Source organism: Lycium ferocissimum, unplaced genomic scaffold (assembly GCF_029784015.1).
Source record: "Lycium ferocissimum isolate CSIRO_LF1 unplaced genomic scaffold, AGI_CSIRO_Lferr_CH_V1 ctg9829, whole genome shotgun sequence".
Lineage (NCBI taxonomy): Eukaryota > Viridiplantae > Streptophyta > Magnoliopsida > Solanales > Solanaceae > Lycium > Lycium ferocissimum.
In genome coordinates, this window is record NW_026727907.1 from 20,839 (window position 1) to 34,478 (window position 13,640).

Consider the following 13,640-nt stretch of genomic DNA (forward strand, 5'->3'; position numbering starts at 1 on the left):
GACCAAACACCCAATAAGCACATATCTGAACCATCTTTTGGACATCAAAGCCCCATACATGACTTAAACTGATCTCATAAGTAGGCGACATCATAAACATTACACATTCTGTATATACATAAGCATCTTTGGAAGAACGATGCTGCAAGCTAGCTAGGCTACTACATACACTATACACAAAAGAATAGAAGCCGACAAGGCTACATCATCTGACTAGTACGTACAACTGTCTACACATCTCTACAGGAATGAAAGCCGTAGAAAGGACGGGAAAGGGTCCCGTCATACCAATCTATATACATCTCAAAAGGCTAGCATACCAAAAATAGACTGCAACTCCAGATCAATGGAGCGCACTGACCCCGCCGTTGGCTAGATATCTGATTGGTGGACCACTGTCGGTCTACTCGAACTGCGAGCATGAACGCGGCCCCCGAGCAACGGGGAGTCAGTACGGATAATGTACTGAGTATGTAAGTCATAAGAACAACATATATATATATATATATATATATATATATATATATATATATATATATATATATATATGTGAATCATGAATAAGATTGAACTCATAAGCTGAAATGACTATCTGCATGTACTTGTATAAACTAGTATCTGTCTGTACTTGCATAAATCTGTATAACTGACAATGCCACAGTGGGCGCATAATATGCATGTTCATGCCTATCAATGAAGGTCATACATCTATATATATATGTGCGTATATAACGCCAAAAGTATGTGCGTGTATAATGTACGTAAAGCCTCACGGCATCTCATCATATCATATCGGCTCCTCTGCGGCCATAATCAACATCATCATCAACGTGCACTAGCGATCGGGTGGTAATGCGTATATAACGCATATCTCTCTTATATATATATATATATATATATATATATATATATATATATATATATATATATATATATATATATATATATATATATAATATTCGCATATATAACGCCTTCTGGTCACGGGTCAATGTACGTGGATATATAATGAATGTAATGCATGAATAAACAGTGTACATAAATTTGGATATCTGACTAGACCCATGAATAGAAGGAGTCATAAACGGGGTACATGAACATCAAAGACTGAAGTACTCCTAATGCTTCTAAGATTAGAATTATATTGGAGCTCGCTTACTCGCTCGTTGTCTCATATCATAGAACCATGCCAAAAGAAAGAAAGGGTAGCCTTAACATACCTTGGAGTGTATCCAATCGTCCCACTTTTACCTCTGGAACTCGTAAGTCTATAATTAATATAACATAGACCTTTATTAGACTATTTACTTCACTTACTAACCTTCGTTAGATGCATATAGAGCTTAACGATTTATAGACAATATTTTCCTTATAAGCTCAATAACTCTTCAACTTCACAATTGATTTAACATCAACTACAATAGCAAAGGCAACACTTATATATAAATATATATCCAAATTTATCCCCAAGCATCTCTTAAAATAACCCTAAATCACTACCGTGCCTTTCATCAACTTACCACTCCCCCAAATATCCTCTCTTTACTTAAAATCACGAAAACTCTTGATAATCAACTTAATTATAAGGGTAGAAATCATTTACATACCTTAAAGGGTCTAAGATCCCAAGAATCACTTCGACTCCAACTCCCTAAGCTTCATAAACTTAAAGAAACCCTAGAAGCAACCTTCTTCTTCACAAGCTCGGGTTTTACGGGGCTGGAATCTTACCAAATCTCTACTATTATGATGGATAATATTGGGAGAGAAAATATTAGGGTTTTTCTGATTTGGAATGGAGGAAAATAAGAAATAAGGTTGTCAACCACATATTTATACTTGGAAGCCAAAAGGCTACAGCGGTCCCGTTCAACGAGCGGCTCGACAACCCGTCGATGTGTCGACGGTCCGTCGACTTGCTCCGTCAACCTGCGCCTGCAGATGCAAGGCTACGGGACCCTGTCGATGCCGCACATTGACGGTCCGTCGACCATGTCGACGATCCGTCGATGATGACTGGTGTCTGCAGATTTTTCTGATTCAGTTCTAATCGCGTCGATTCGATTCGTTCAACTTTTAACTCTATAAATTGCCAGGAATATCTGTTGGTACCCTTTTACATGGGGTAAGGCACTTTCTATCTCCAAAACTCAGACACGAGTCTCAATTCCAAGGGCATACCCGACTAGGAAACCATAAGTTCTACTACTACAAAAGTGGGGGGTGTAACACATTCATTATTATCATCGCATTTGCACGCATTTGGTCGGATTCGTGGATTGTACTTGTGGTTGTGATTAATTGAGGAATCTTAGAAAACCTTGCAGACTTGTGTTTAGATGCTTACCATAGGCTATGATCCAGTTGTCGATATTTCTATACTTGTGATACTATTTTGGTCTGTGTTGATTGATACTTGATGGTGAGCATGATTATCTTTTAGTCTCTTTCTTTATATATGTAGGTAATAGTTGTCGGCCTATGATACCTACCAGTGTATAGTGTTTATACGGATACTACCTTGCTGCATTCTTTTATGAGTGCAGTGTACGTGACAGGGGCGACTTCCTCTTCTCGTGGCTGATTTCCTAAGGCTTTGCTGACGAGCATCCAAGCTGAGCACATGGACGGATCCGCAACCCAGATGCCTCTTCTGAGCTACTTGTCTTATTTTGATATTCTGAGACAGTATTCCATTTTCAGATTTGTATTCATATTCAGACTTGTAGTAATTCTATTAGTGGCTCTTGTAGGACCTTAGACCAGATTCCTTGGGCTTGTAGTATTATTTTCCGCACTTATTCACTTATCCTTGTTATTAACTACGTTTGAGACTTATATTTTGGTTGTATGAATTACTTTATTTTTTTTGAATGAATGATTTGGGAAAGAGTTCGCCTACCGAGGTAGGAAATGGTAGGTGCCTGCACGTTGCTCAATTTGGGACGTGACACTCTCTCTCTCTTTTATGCTCTCTGGCAAAGACCTCAGAGGCTACACTCTCTCACTTATTGTCAGTTCAAATCAGTATCATATCAAATCACAATGAAATATGGAATGCATGTCGTGCATGAAATTAACCTCAACAATACCGTATAATAGCGGATCCACAGATACTTGCCATGAATGTAAAAAAAACATCATTTCATCCATATTATTCGTCCTCTTTCATGATAAAATGAGATAAGTGAGATATGAAGAGACAGAGTTAACCACATCAAATACGTGAATATCACAAACATGGCGACACGTCCACATAGCAGCTGACGATACTAGCCTAGTTGGAATTCACCTCCACACCATGTCTGAAGTCCCATCATGCTTTCCCCATCAATAACTACTATCTACATATGTTTCTCTAATTGGAAACTTGACATATGTAAGTCGTAACCTACCTAGAAGCTGAACAGGTGCCACGAGCCTCAAGCCAACGCCTTTACCATAAATTCTATATCAAAATATAACCTAAGGATACTCAAATAACCGTAAAAGGATTCGGGTCCAAAAAGTCATCCCAAAAGCCCAAATACAAACCTCGAAGGTCAAAAAGTTAATTTATCTCAAAATTGAACTCAACATGATCAATTTAGTAATCTATACGGTCATATGAACCCAACAATACCCCTATTACAATACTTATATTGAAACTCAAAAACGAACCAAAAATAATCAATCCCGAGGCCTAAGGGCAAAACTTGAATTTTACTTGACAATTGATTTACCTATGACTTAATTAGTCCAAACCCAGAAAATGACTCAAAACCGACTTCAATCCGATTTCCAGTTTGAAGAAATTCATAATTTGAACTTAATGCTTTATAATCCCAAAGAGTGACACTAAATTCTGGCGACCAAATCAGAATTTTCCTTTCAAAATAGTTTGTCCTCAACTCAAGGAACTTAAATCAAGAAAACCCAGTCAAAAAGACTCCAACTTGACCTCTAATTTCTTATTTTCCTGAAAATCCAACTTAGGGTAAAATCCCAATTTTCCAACACTTAACCATGAAATCAACTCTAAATAATGTAACAAATCAATGGGATACCATGAAATAAGGTTTATATTCTTAACCCCAAGCAAATACGAGAAGAACACCCTTGAAATCGCCTCAATCCGAGCTCCTAAACTTCTAAGAATAGTAACTAAATCTCAAATCAAGTGGTGGAAAATGCAGCAGCTGTTTCGGTCCTAACCAGATGCTAGATGATCACAAAACTCACATTTGACAAGCCCATTATAATCCTTGCGAAATTCCACCCATGAGATAGTCTTTTGAATCACCCAATTTGGCCTTAAAATGAAAGCAATATTATGTTTTCAAGTTTTGAAGGAATGTAGAAATTTAATGGCGAACTTTAGGGACATAATTGGTATTTTCGGAATTGTTACACCAGAAATTGCAAAATCTTAGTTTTAGCACCCGAAACTCATCTAAAGCCTCCCGAACACAAAACATATATGCATTTCAATCATAAAACACATTCCAAACCTGCTCGCACTCTCAAAACATCGAAAAGCGGTCATCTTGACCCGATGTTGATCATGGTCAACTACAAATCCTTAACTTAATTAGCTTCTCAACTAATGACCCAAATCACAGCCGACTCCCTCACGACCCGAACCAATGACTCGACTAAGTCATACATTACATTATGAAACCTAATAGAATCAACAAAACTTCAAAAATGACGGAACTACCCCTGGTGTTGACTTTGGTCAAAGTCTTCATTTTTTAACTTGAAAACTTCCAAAATCAATAAAACCAATCCAAAACTCGCCCGATTACTTTGGAAACCACCCCCACCCATCCCCTCAAGTCATAAATGCAGAAATGAAACTATGGGAAGGGTATTTTGGGGAAATTAGTCTAAAAGCTCAAAACGACCAATCGGGTCGTTACAGATATATATACACCACGGATCACATCATATCAACTTAAAGTCAAGATTGATGCCACTTTCATGATATACATGAGATATGGTGTGATGAATGCAAATATACCAATTTACATGCATAATAGTTAAACATGGCCATCTTAGCCTAAATAAGTGACAACCATACCAATATAAGTGGATTTATCATCAACACCAATGCCTGTAGACCTAACATGCTTTCCCCGTCACCACATCAGAATCATGCAACAATTTCCCAAGTACAGAACAATTATCCAGACTTACCTCTGTGACTTGCCATTTTTCGTCGCATGTCTGGCTTATATAGGAAAGTCTTATTCCTTATGACTTGGCTCTATCGTACGATCACAAGACAGAAAGAAGGTCAACAATTCCTAAATGCCCCGTAGCCTCCTGTTTATAAATGTGGCCGGCTTCACACCCATAAACGAGGACCTACCGGACACGACTTTGCGGACAACCCTTAGGCCACCTGCTCACGATACCACTTTGTCACACCCCGATCTTACTAGGGTGTGATGGGCACCCGACCCCATATTCAGAGACGAGCGAACCCGCAGACTCTTATTACGCACATATTCCCTTTGGATTCTTAAATCAAATGAAAGTAAAATACATAGTAAAATTTTCAAAATATTTATGTCGTTTCTCAAATTAAATACAGTCTGTAAGCGTAAGGACTCTATAGCACAAGGTATAATAAAACATATCGGCTAGTGGGGCCGTTTTCAAAACTGACACTTTAGACCCACGACTCTGTCTGCAAAGTCTCTAACTTCGAACAAAGGGCACATCACATGTAATCTGACTCGGCAGCACTCCAGGTACAAATGGAGTCTACCAACTCCGCTGGAACGTCTTCTGTAACGGCTCCTACTCAACTGGGTGTACCTGCGCGGCATGAAACGCAGCGCCCACGAAATGGGGCGTCAGTACGAGTAATGTACTGAGTATGTAAGGCATAAACAATAACATGGTAAGGGATTTAAATATGAGTAGTAACCATATGGAAACTTAGAACATGTTATGAGAAAGAAGAGTAACCTGTGCATATGAATGCCGTCTAGGGCGGATGCCATGCATGCTTATCCTTTCCTTTGAAAACATTTTTTTTTTCGTATACATATGAAAATAGAACATATCATGTCATAGCGCCGAATACGTCGGCTCCCCCATGTATCCCGCGTCGGGCATCCCGCGTCCAGGGATGATAACGCCACCGACCGGTGGCAATGCGTCTTATAGCGCAACATGTCTCCCTTCCCCATATCCCCCATATCATATACATATCATATACATATACCATATAAGCATGCAGGAGAGCCCAAAGAAAATCATGTGTCTATCGGAGTGACGTAAGGTCGGTAGCCTCCGATTACTGTATGGAATAATCATGGACGCTTTGTCTCACTTTGAAGGAACAATTATAAAGCGAGACCGTCAATCAAGGATAACATCACGGGAAAACATAAAACAGGATCATAACATATCATTTCCTATACTTTGAAACTTTTAAAATAATCATTATCCAAAAATAGCTTAACATTTCATATCGTCGTATTCATGGTAAGAACATATCCTTGACATATTCGTCCTAGTCATTTTCTCATATCTAGCATCATCATTGTCAACATAAAATCATAGTCGTTGTTTTGGTCATAAAAACTTTCAAAAATCAAAAAACTTGGATTTTGGAGAAAAATGGATAATTTGGAAAACATTCATAAACTTTTAGGAAGGAAAATCATGCTTTGAAATCATAACTTCTAACTTTTGAAAATAGGGACGTTATGGGAGCATTCATAAAATCGCAACGTGTGATTCATGCCATAGAAGGAAAAGGGACGAGCCTTAACATACCTGTCTCACGACCAACTAGTTACGCTTAATTGTCCAAGATCGCTACCGCTATTCTACATTCAAGAGAATTGATACAACCATTAGATTCATTAGTATGCACACTTGTCTTGACTTTTCAAATAAATTCACTTATGATGCGAAATTTCAGCAAAAGATCTCCCCCGTAAATACACCATCCAGAATCTAACTCGGCCAATTTCAATCAACCACAATCAGGAATTCAACCCGGCCAAACTATCAACAATACCAACACTTATTCTAGCAACACTTCAATATTCCATTCAATCTAGTTCAATTCAATTCAATTCATATAATCCTTCAACAATTTAATCAACGTACTACCTTATCTCAAACCTTTAAATTCAACACCAACCATACATTTCATTATCATTCATATACGTTAACTTCAACAACACCCTTCATTCTACATCACATAATCCATAATGACAACAATTAAAAAGTCAAATAACATCAATTTACCATAACTTACCAAAACACCTACTATTCGGCCACAACCACTTCTTTACATATTTTCATGCATTTCCTTCCATCTCTACACATTCCAACACAACACAAGACTAAGTAAAATTAATTCATTCTTCCTACACTAAGGTAGCCACTCACGGCCACACATCCACACACAACATTTCATGATTTTCATCCGCTTCCACACACTACAACACGTCCAAAACATGCGTAAAACATGTAAGAGAGGATAGAACCTTACCCTTTCCTTTCAATTGTTCTACTCGCTAGTTTCCTCCATAGTTAAAACGAATGATTTCCTTGTTCTAACAACCACCCCACGTCGTGAGGGACCTTCCCAATTAGTGGAAAACTAGAAGAAAAATATTTTTTCCATGATCATCTTCAAAAGAGCGGTTCGGCCGACCCTTGCCCGAACCCCCTCTCTCTTCCTCTCTTTCTTTCCATTTTTCTTGCATTTTCTTGAAGTTAAATGATAAATTGTGTCTTGTGATTCATCCCACCCATACATATATATATATATATATATATATATATATTTTTGCATGCACATGGCCGGTCATGTGCATGCTTCTCTTCTTCTTCTCTTTTTTTTTCTTTTTCTCCACTTTCCTTCAATTTTCTAGAATTTTCTAGGATGAAAATGATGAATATGATCAATTAATCTTCTTTTACAAGCTTGTATTATAAATCCATGTGGCCCATGGCCCACCTACATTATATGGCCATTTGGTCTTTAATTTCATGAAATGGCCAACTTTCTATAAATAACTTTTGGCCCCAAATCTTCCTTAATGTCTCCTTCAACATAATTCATAAACAACTTACGTCTTAAATCAAAGTCGAAAAATGGTTTTGTCCTTAACTTCCCGCAATTAGCTCGAAATATCCAAATGTACAAAATACGAGGTGTAACACTTATCTTCCTCTATTTATCAACGGGCTATGAGGTTAATTGTAAATGCCTTATTTTCACAATCATGAGTGAATCAATTGTAACTGACTAGAATGAAGCATAACTAGATGTCATCCAATCGGGATCAACTCTGCCTCCACCACAAATATATGAACACACAAGTATAGTGCAATCAATGTTAGTATCGTATCTGTAGACACATGCTAAATGGTATTGTTTGACCCAGTAGCCCTGACCAACAGGGGACCCATGGTGTCAAAATACCACTCGCTCCGAAATAAATCTAGGATCACGAGCCTATAGCTAGGCCGCATCCTCACCCCTGTCAAATGTATTTGTTTATATTTATAATATATTTCTCATCACCATGTATTTCTATTTCACAATCAATAAGGAATGTGAACAATCAATAATTCAATATCAATGACAATAAGTCACCACGCCACAAGTAATACTAAGACTCATGAATCAATTTATCAGTATCAAGAATACAAGTTGCCCTATCACGAGTCACAACATGACTTAAGAAATCACCCTCCTAAAAATAGGGATACTCTACAAAGATGCGTATAATAAGAATACCGGTCATCATATATTGCCATACCAAGACTCAGACTCGACTCACCAATAACACAAAAAGGAATCACTCAAAATCAATCAGGAAGTAAATACTAACGGTTCCCGCATGCGCAATACATAGACTAATAATAGAATGAATACTAAATGGAGACACCTATAATTTAGGAATAGGCCGTCCCCACTCGGGTACAACAAGACTCTATTTTGACTAACTCGGTAATTCCACATACCTAACCTCTAACTGGATAACTAACAAGCCCTAACTACTACCTACTTCCCCTTTTGACATATCAACTACGCATCTTAATTCTCTTATTTACTTAATGGCATGACACCTACATAAATCAGCATTCATCTTAACCTAAATAATGTCCGTCCGAACTCCATGTCCGAAGACCTAATCGTGCCTTCTCTCGTCAATCCTATAAAATATATACGATTTACTAATTAAAGTCTAACTCAAGTAAACCATAACCTACCTCGTTTCCGAGCTGCTTTCACAAATATTCATGGAGTATCTACCATCCCGTCTTGGAGTCGAAAATGGTGATAGAGAAATCTTAAAGGAAAATAACCCGAAGGGTGTTTGGAGAGCCACCTTTCTTTAGTCACCAAGTGTTTCCTTCTGGGAATACCCTAATGACAGCTTAGAAGAGGGGCTTATGGATAAAAGTTGTAAAACCCCAAAATAAGGTCATTAAACGCGGGATTTAGTCCGCGCATAATACCTTGCGGCGGGTGATCTCCGATCTGACGAACTCCCCAGCGATCGACTACCCGGCGTGGAGAACATACCCCCCATCCCACAACTCTTTAACTCCTAACTAATTTCAACTACGAGTAATTATTACACTTAAAACTCCCCCGGGGACTAATCTTATGACGATACTTGGGTTTTCATACACGGGTTGTGGAAAGTCCAATAACGACCAGGTGGGTCGTTACATTAAATACCAATTAAATAACTGTTCGTCCCTGAATGGTGTCAAGCGGATTTAGGTCGCAAGGTTTTATTGTACGGGACATTTTAAAATTACGCATCCCATGCGTGTGGAATACGTGTGGTTAGGGCGGCAGTATTAACGAGGGGACGAGGCACTAGACTTATAAATCTTAGTCTGCAAAATCAGAACAACCAGAGGACCTAGGACTCATATGTTATTTTAAATCCCTATAGTTGGAAAGGACGGGACCACGAGCCATTGTCGCAACTGGGAACTGGAATAACACACGAGCTGCTATAACGGTTCGTGTTTTGTTTATGCCAGAAACGCCAGCGGATAGTACATTCCGTGAGAACTACCTAGGCAGAGATAAAGGCGGGCGAGGTGATATTTCACCTTCCCACTTCCTACTTCCCCCTTTTCTGAAAACGTCTCCACTCCTCAAGATTTTTCTTCCCCCCATTTACTCCCTTAGACTCCAAATATCCCCCTCTTCTCTTTTTAAACTTCCTACACACTACATTCAACTCCTACACTTCGAAATACAAAGGGAAAAGGCTGAAAATTGGGGAAAACATCAAGGGTCAAATTCTTGGAGCAAATCTTGCAATCTTTTGCCAACTTAAGGTATGTAATCTCTTCTATTTCACTATTAGCCTGTTAGTCCCCATTATTTCTAAAATAATCCATGTTTAAGGTTGCTGTAGTGTTGAAATGTTGGGATTTTGAAACAAGGGTTTTTGATTCCTTGGGGGAAGGAGATTTCAAATTATAGCATGTTATTTTTACATTCAGAAGGTCTTTGCATCACTGATTACCTAAGATCTGCTCAAAAATAGGAGAAAAAACTTGTTTGGGTAGTGGATGCATTTGGTAGAAGTGTTTTTGATAATGCTTGAAATTTTGGGTCTGTTTATTATGAAAAGGATGTTTCATGGGGTGTAAAAAACATGCATGCTAACATATCACCCGATCTATGTCAAAATATGTAGAAATTTGGCAAAAATTTTGGGCCACCATTTTTGTTGGAAAAAGGGTTCCTCGCTGGGGAAGATGGGTCCACTGCAACTGGACTCTCTTCGTAGGTGTGGCCTTGTTGTAGCGGTTATACTACAGCTGTAGTGAAGGCTGCTCAACAGAATGTGGTTTCTGGTAGTTCTCCCACCTAGGTTGAGTTTTGTTGATTTTTCTTGGCTGCACATACCCTATAGCTAACTGAACTTAGTGTATCATTGGACTAACGTGGTTTTCTTTTTATAGGTACACAGTCTTATTATGTCATGACCGATCAGCAACAACCAGCAGCTCTCACTTATGCCAGGCTCGTCAGCCCCCTGTGCGGAAGACGATATATGGAGCAGCAGATCAAGGAACGGGAGTCCGTGGATACCTTGCAGGATGTGTATGATTCTCTGGCCTAGGCCTATGTGGAGCTCCGAGAGGATTTGGACAAGGAGAAGAAGAAAAGGCGAGCCCGGGACAAATTGTTCGCAAAGATGTGGAAGGGCATCCTGAAGACCTTGAACCCAAAGGGGAAGCTGCCTAAGGTGACCAAGCGAGATGCCCAGCCGTTCTCCTTCCTGAGTTAGTTTGGGCTCAGCAGTAATGACTCCAGTAGTTCCAGTACCAGAGGTGACGGGGCGACCAGCAGAGAAGTGGCCTTGTCTCCTTCCCTTCACCCCCCTCCCCCCGCCCACCCAGCTATTTAGCATGATTTCCTTTGCCCTTGTAGGTCTTTGTTTTAAGACATGGTTTTATCTTGGTTTGGTTGTTTCGATTGGATGTTTCAGAAAATTTCTTTTGTTTTCTGCATTAGTTTTTCGAATAACGATGTTTGGTACTGAATGGCCCTTGCCCTCATTAGGCTAGGGGTCTTTATAAATTGTTGTGTTAGGAAATTTCACATTTTTCTTTGAGTTTGGGATGATTTGCACAGGTCGAGAAATTTTGTAGCAGGGAATCTAGTCACTGGAATTTCTTACCGCTGCAGCGTTCTGATTTTCGCTATAGCGCATCCGCTTTGGCGATGAAGGCTTCACGTCTACGAGAAATTTGAAAACATAAAGGTCCACTATAGCGGGCAAGGTCCCGCTACGACGGACCAGCTATAGCGGTGGGTGAACCGTTGCGGTGAAGGATCCGAGCCAGTGAGCATTTTTTTACTGCCTAATAGGATCGTGCAACCCAGGAAACTAATTGTATATAAACATAACATTCACACAAAATTCACCAATCATCGATAGGATGGCACCGCCAGTGTTATATCCCGTATTTCGTACGTCGGGATAATCCAAGTCAACTTTGATTAGTTGAGGACAAGGCCATTCCGAGATATGAAGCAGAGACTTTTGTTCGCTTAAAAGGCTGGAATTGTGTATGATTTTATTGGTATGGAAATGTTAAGGAAACATTTGGGGTCAAGTTCCATTTTTAGTAAGTATTCTATTTTTGGAAAGTTGAAAAATTCAAAAAAAAAAAAAAGAAAAAAAAGAAGGGCATGTGGCCGGCCACATGAGATGTGGGCCATGGCCACATGGAAGTTATATATATGTAGTGAAATATGATTAATTTGGTCACATTTTTCATCATCTTCACCACATAGAATTTTCAAGAAACTTTGAGAGCCAAAGGAAGGCCATATTCGGCCATATCCATGGAAATTCAAGACAATTTTTAAGCCATCAAAAAAATAAATTCTTCAAGCAAACTTGCTAATTCAAGGGCGCTAAGTAACGTGGAGTCGTTGTTTCGGACAATAGTTTGCTCGTTTTCTCTATCTACCAACTTTGGTCAAGTTAAGAAGTGAAGAAGAAAGGTGAGTTTTAATCTTGTTTTATGTGTTATACATGGTTTAGATATGTTGTAGTATGCTAAAAAGGAAGAAATTCATGATAGAAATGATGTTGAGGTTGGGCCGTGTATATAAGGTCTTGATCGTGTGTGTGTGAGTTGGAGTAGAAGTAAGGTATTAATGTTAGTTAGCATGTTTTGAATGTTGTAATGTGAAGAAAAGAATGAAATTCATCCTTAGGTGGTTGTTGGGTGTTGGCCGAATGGCCCCCTTTGTGGGGATTGAGAATGAACAAATCGTCGTTAGTATTTTCGTTACCGTCGTTATGGATTTTATAAGGGAAAATGCAAGTTTGATGACTCAAAATAATGTTATGTTGGTTATAGGATGATTTGGGAGTTTATGTGAATTTTATTTAATTTTTGTATTTATGCGGATTATATTGTTAATGTGTGGATTATTAGTGTAATTCACGAATTTGGAAGGAAAGAATGTAGATCATGTTATTCTTGGGTTTGGAGACAAATTCGGGTGAGTTGGAGCATTATTTGGGTTGTTTGGAAAATTGTATGGATTGTTTAAAACGTTCTTGAAGATTAATTGAATGGTTTTGGATTAGTAATCAAATGTACAAACGCGGATATTAGATTAAACGTAAGTAGTTGAAGTGACTATATTATGAGTGTTGTTGAATGTTGTTGGAATATTATGAATGTTGATGAAGTCATGTAGAAAGAACTATTAATGTTGGAATGCATTGTGAATTGATTATTGGTATTGTAGTTTGGTCGTTGGTTTGGTTGTTGCTGAAATTAGCCGAGTTGAAATCTCGGGGTTGGTGTATTTACGAAATGTGGCAGGAATTTCGGTAGAATTTAATGTTCATTTGGAATTGAATGCTTAAAAAAACGCTTATGGCTAATGTTTGGTATATTGGCGTTATGTAGATCTTGGAGCATCCGAGAGTTGAGACTTGATTTAGCTTGCGAGCGGACGAGGTATGTAAGGCGTTACTTTCTCTTCTTTGGTGTCGTAGTACTACTAGGCTATGACTCGAACTCGGGGTAATTCCACTCTTAGAATCCGAGCCTAGATGCGTATTTTATTCGTGCCCAAAGACTTATTCTTTGATGTAACTAAACTAAGATCC